This window comes from Nanorana parkeri, unplaced genomic scaffold (genome assembly GCF_000935625.1).
Source record: "Nanorana parkeri isolate BGI_ZX_2015 unplaced genomic scaffold, ASM93562v1 scaffold827, whole genome shotgun sequence".
NCBI classification, from domain to species: Eukaryota; Metazoa; Chordata; class Amphibia; order Anura; family Dicroglossidae; genus Nanorana; species Nanorana parkeri.
Window position 1 is genome coordinate 135,027 of NW_017307095.1, and position 6,000 is coordinate 141,026.

The 6,000-nt window shown below is 43.0% G+C and overlaps 1 protein-coding gene across 1 annotated transcript in view; it reads right to left on the minus strand.

The window, feature by feature from the left end:
- Positions 1-4,504, minus strand: part of SENP7 (SUMO1/sentrin specific peptidase 7) — a 43,083-nt gene extending 38,579 nt beyond the window's left edge. The window contains exon 1 of the mRNA XM_018565269.1: positions 4,353-4,504. The gene's annotated coding sequence lies outside the window, so the exon portion shown is untranslated. The remainder of the gene's footprint in view (positions 1-4,352) is intronic.
- Positions 4,505-6,000: the final 1,496 nt, after the last annotated feature.

Consider the following 6,000-nt stretch of genomic DNA (forward strand, 5'->3'; position numbering starts at 1 on the left):
AAATTGCAGCATGCAAATTCTTTATTGTATGTCCGCCACTTGTAACAGAATAGGGTGACAACACAGGAACAGTACTGGTACACAGTTGTCTCCCCATAAGAAGCAATGTGGGCCAAAACACCTTCTAACCTCTAGTGAAGGGAAACCAACCCACAGCCAGAAAGCTTTTAATTGGGGATACCTTCAATCAAGAAGGTCCCACTAGTTACTAAGCATAAGGGCCAGTTCACACCATATGCAGTTGTGATGCAGTCCGTTATTTGACTGCTGCAGTCAAAATACATCACAATGCTTTCCTATGGGCTTTCTTGTGCTTAATTCACACCATTGCAGTGTGAATAAAGCACAAGAAAGCCCATAGGAAAGCATTGTGATGTATTTTGACTGCAGCAGTCAAATAAACGGACTGCATCACAACTGCAAATGGTGTGAACTGGCCCTAAGGGCTTACAGTTTGTATCACCCTTGTTTAAAATGTGTTTAATAAAGATATGGAAATACAAAATGTTGTACAAGTTGTAGGTGAAATAAAATGGTCGATCTGTTAATATGACTGACTATGTGCACATAAAAATATTTCTTGCACTATTAGATACTGAGAGAAAAGGCACACACGCTGATGAAATAATACATCAAATAACTTTAGAGCTGCAGCTAACGATTATTTTCAAAATCGATTAGTTAGCCGATTATTAAGTTTGATTAATCGGTTAATCGGATAAACAATAAAAAAAAAATTAAAAATGGCTCCAGTGATGGGACTACTAGTTTGTATTGAGATTGTAGTCCATCACAGGAGCAAGCTTGGATACAATGTTGTCCCTGAGGGCCTTAGAAAGCTAAAGCAGCCTTTCTCAACCAAGATACCATGTAACCCGAGGGATCACCTAGAGAGGATGCTACAAATGAGCAATATCTGCCTCTCAGGTTAGTAACCACTGACACCAATGATCGTATTAGCTATCTGCAAGTGGCATTCTTCCCAATGAGCACCAATGAAGGGAACATACTTCCCAATGAGCACCAATGAAGGGAACATACTTCCCAATGAGCACCGATGAAGGGAACATACTTCCCAATGAGCACCGATGAAGGGAACATACTTCCCAATGAGCACCGATGAAGGGAACATACTTCCCAATGAGCACCGATGAAGGGAACATACTTCCCAATGAGCACCGATGAAGGGAACATACTTCCCACTGAGCACCAATGAAGGGAACAATCTTCCCACTGAGCACCAATGAAGGGAACAATCTTCCCACTGAGCACCAATGAAGGGAACAATCTTCCCACTGAGCACCAATGAAGGGAACAATCTTCCCACTAAGCACCAATGAAAGGAACATTCTTCCCATTGAGCACCAATGAAGGGAACAATCTTCCCACTAAGCACCAATGAAGGGAACATACTTCCCAATGAGCACCAATGAAGGGAACATACTTCCCAATGAGCACCAATGAAGGGAACAATCTTCCCACTGAGCACCAATGAAGGGAACAATCTTCCCACTGAGCACCAATGAAGGGAACAATCTTCCCACTAAGCACCAATGAAGGGAACATTCTTCCCACTAAGCACCAATGAAGGGAACATTCTTCCCACTAAGCACCAATGAAAGGAACATTCTGACCACCAATTTAAGGAGCATTCCTCCCCGTGACCACCAGTGTGAAGATGCCATTGTCCCAATGACCACCAATGTAAGAGTCCTCCTCACATGGACACGAATATAAGAAAGCACTTCTCTACTGGCCACCAATATGAGGGGACACTACAATTTCCACTGTCTCCGTTTCTTTTATAGAAAATGTATGCAGGAGGCGTTGGGCCTTATAGATATCACAGTGATAAAGGGAAATGAGTCCATTCCATGAATCTCCAGCAGGCTGCACTAGTAGAACAGAGGGCACCTAATTTGAGAATCCAGAGCAAGAGTACAAAAACTACCAAATGCAACAGGAGTGCCAGACCATTGTTTTGCAAATAAATGAAACAGCCAACATGTTCCAGGGCTTAATAACACCCCCCTCCCCCCCTTCATCAGGACTTTGATATGTGCATATGGAGTCGGGTGACTCAAATAAAAGAACTGTTTAAATTGATATTCTAATGCACATACTTCTGGACTCATTTACTAGCAGCTGTGTAGCACTTCTTGCAATTGGTTTCTTTTCTGGTCATTATAATTATCATTCTTTTAATTTCATTTTTAGTTTAAAAAAATGAAAATAATATTTTGGTCACATAGAACAGCCCTGTGTGTCAAATGTACAAAGTACATTACATTCCTTATTCTATTATTTTTTCTTACATATCAATGCACTATTTACACGCATGTACTGTGAGCATCAGACATAGCAATTATTAGCAAGGATTCCTGGAAACATAATAGATGGCTGTTTCAAAGAATACCTAAAGGCAAAACAATGCCTTTAGATACACCTGGAAAGGTGGCAAGAGCTTAGAACCCCTATCAAGTTTTTACTGTACGTCTCAGTAGAGAGATTCACCCGCTATATTGGTTTATATTTATATTCAGGGTCATCAGGCATGAAAAGCCAAATTTCTGAGCTCTCACCACGACAGGAATATTGGAAGAATGTTCTTATGGGACACATGTTCCAGTAATAACTGCCTAAAAGGGCATTTTCCTCACTTTGGAGAGATTTCTGGTTACTTCCCACTGAGATCTACAGGTCAGGAAGTAAAGGGAGAACTTCCCAACAGAATACAGATGGCAAAAGAAAAAAAAAGCCTGTTGGATTTTAACAATCCCCTATTCTACCCTGTTTCCCCGAAAATAAGACCTACCCCGAAAATAAGACCTAGTACTCTTTTTGGAAATTGCTAAAATATAAGACCTAACCCGAAAATAAGACCTAGTTGTGACCATTCCCAGGGCCGGTGGTGGCATAAGGGGGAACTTGAAGACCCGTGGGAGAGGCAGGAGATAATCAGCAGTGCCAAAGAAGCCAGCGCTGGAAGAAGCGAGGCGGCACCGGAGGGAGCAGAGCCGCATAAGCCGATGCCTCATCTATAGCGCCGGCTCCTGTCACAGGCGGAGTGATACCAAATGCACTCCGTCTGTGAGGAATCGATAATGAAAGTGTGATTGGTTACCAAATTGCTCTTGGAAAGGTACGGCACCCCTGATTGCCCTGAATACACGTAGACTGTTGTACATGAATAAGTGCCGATTGTTGTACATAAAAAAAAAAAAATAAGACCTACCCCGAAAATAATACCTTGTGTGTTTTTTATGAGCCAAAAAAAATATAAGACAGTGTCTTATTTTCGGGGAAACACGGTATCTTTAAGGTCATTCATTTAGAGTTGGCCCTATAATTATTGCTCTCACTCTAGCCTAAGTGGCAATAAGAAACATGTGTTGCACAATTGCCGTTTTTATACGAAGGGGTACCCAATGCGTTTGCTTTTAAATATGCGTGTATGTGGCGGCAGGAGACTTTTAAAACAATTTTTGTGTTTATTTTATTATTGATTAGGGATGCACCGATACTGACTATTTGGGCGCATACTCATCAAAATGCTCTGATACTGGCACTTCCGGTCAGAGAGAGATTTCCTCTGACTGGCAGTGCTGCGAGAGAACATGGAGCCGGCTTCCAGGCCAATCAGGACTCGCCACCGATTGGCTGGGAAGCCAGCTCCATGCTCATTTGGCCGGCTTGATGCTGATTGGCCAGGAATCGGATCCATGCTAGCGGAACTACAGGTAGGCAAGTCTGCACAGCTGAGTGATCTAATCACACGTCCACTGAGAGGATTCCCTGCAGCAGAGGGACTTGCATTTCCCAATGGAGTACAAGTATGGTGATGTCACCATACTTGTAGTCCATTCGTACTTCCTCCTGCCCCGTAACTGAAAGACCATACATCAATACAGACAGGGGCTGGGGGAAACAGGTCTGCAGGAGCCAGAGCATTGCACCCACAACCCGGTGATTGCAGTTACAATGCCTTGCAAATGCAAAAAAAAAAAAATCAATAAATGCACATATTTCTTTTATGTGTGAATTTATTATTATTTTTATTTGCAAAAGCTGGACTTTGCCTTTAAGTTAGACTAATTGCACTGTATTCACTTCCGATGTTGCTTCTTGTCCATGTCAACTCTCACAATAACAATGCAGACAACTGGGAACCATATACAAAACCAGGAGCTGTCCCTGCAGATAACAGCACCCATACATGCATTATGTAAATGTGAACTGACATGCATTGCAATCATAAAAAAAGCAAATCCTGTCTACTATCATGACTCCCAATCGTAGATCATTCGATCACTCGCACTCATAACACGGAAAGCACAGAGGATAGCTCCCACCTTGCAAATGTCGACCAATGACGTCACCTACATCCACACACTAGAACGGCTACTTCCGTATTTCCATGGCTGTCACAGATTGTCATGGATGTTCGCTGATTAGCACGTCGTGAACTTTATTTGCCCCCCTTCACAAATATCCCCTTTCCTCCGCGTCCAGAAACAGTATCCCGAACCCTCGGACGTGACGTCTGCGAAAGTGGAAGGCGCAGTCACGTGATCCCGGCCCGGAGCTTCGGCTGCTGCTGTCACGTGACTCCTGCGGAGCTTCTCTGAGAAGTGAGTGGCGTTGTACAGTAGTGTACATGCTGTGCTGTCTCCACACCAGACCGCGGGAGCATGGAGGTGGCCATTGCTGAGCTCTCCTGAAAATGCTAGATGCTTTGCTGGCATGCTGTTTGCCTCACTGACATGGGCATGTTGGGGGGTCAGTGACGCAGTATTGATGGCAGAGGATCAGCATGACAACCAAGCAACTAGCATTGTCAGGTCAGCAGTGACACCATTTTTCTCATGATAAGGCCTCATGCATGTAAAGTTCAGATGTATTTCCGCAGCTAGGGAGCCACACGTGCTGTATACGGCTGCCCCATAGACTTAAGTGGCTGTACAGCTGGTATACGCCGTGTTTTGTTTAGAATGCCGACCCAGTAGAATTTGCCGACCTAACCATCTGCGCTTGCGCAGAAACCGGGATGAACGAGGAAACAAGCCGTTTATTTACAAAGTATTTAATACCAAATGTTAATTGTGACAGTTCATTATATGTCATCCATGACTGTAAATAATGGAAGGCATGTTATGCACATTCACAATTAACATTGTAAGCAATTACATTGTGTAATTGCTTACATTATTAACTGTGAATGTACATAAAATGCCATTTATTATTATTATTATTATTATCAGCTGGCTCGGATGGCATTTTATGAATGGTCAAAATGAACAATTAGAAATAAATACTTTGTAAATAAATCTTCGCAGATGTACAGGTCGGCAAATTCGACTGGGTCAGGATTCTCGACAGAACACTGGTACTTTTGCAATCTTGCGCATGCGTCCAAACATATCTCCAGAATGCAGACGCCGTTTGGGGCATCCATTCATACGCATGTGTGTGTTTAAAAACCAGCGTATACCTGCAGTACAGCCATTGAAGTCTATGGGTGGCTTCTTAGGTGGGGAAATACACCTCAAATGTTATGTGTGGCCCCCATGTGGATGAGGCCAAAATGTGGCTATACGGGCTGCCCCTGCGTAGTACATTCCCATTGACTTTTATGGGACTTGCCTACCTCGGTACCACACCTGGGAGATGGCCCCATAGAATTCAATGGGATGTGCTGTGCTGGTGCAGCCAGGAGATGTTTGCCACAGGATGTAAACAAGCAACGGAGGTGGAATCAATTAGGTCAGCCTAAAGGAGCAAAACGACATCTTCATATATTTTATCATATATATCATATATTTTAAAGTGCACTTCTCCTTCAAAAAGGGAAACTAAAGATACCAATGTAAAAGTTGCTAGCAGGTATGTTTTTATGCTGCTAAAAAGAGACTTTGCATGTCTCCCCTGACCAAAAAAAACGTTTTCTTTTTAAATTTTACAATGACTGCCGACTAGGAGTAGGAGCCAGATGCTGACTTT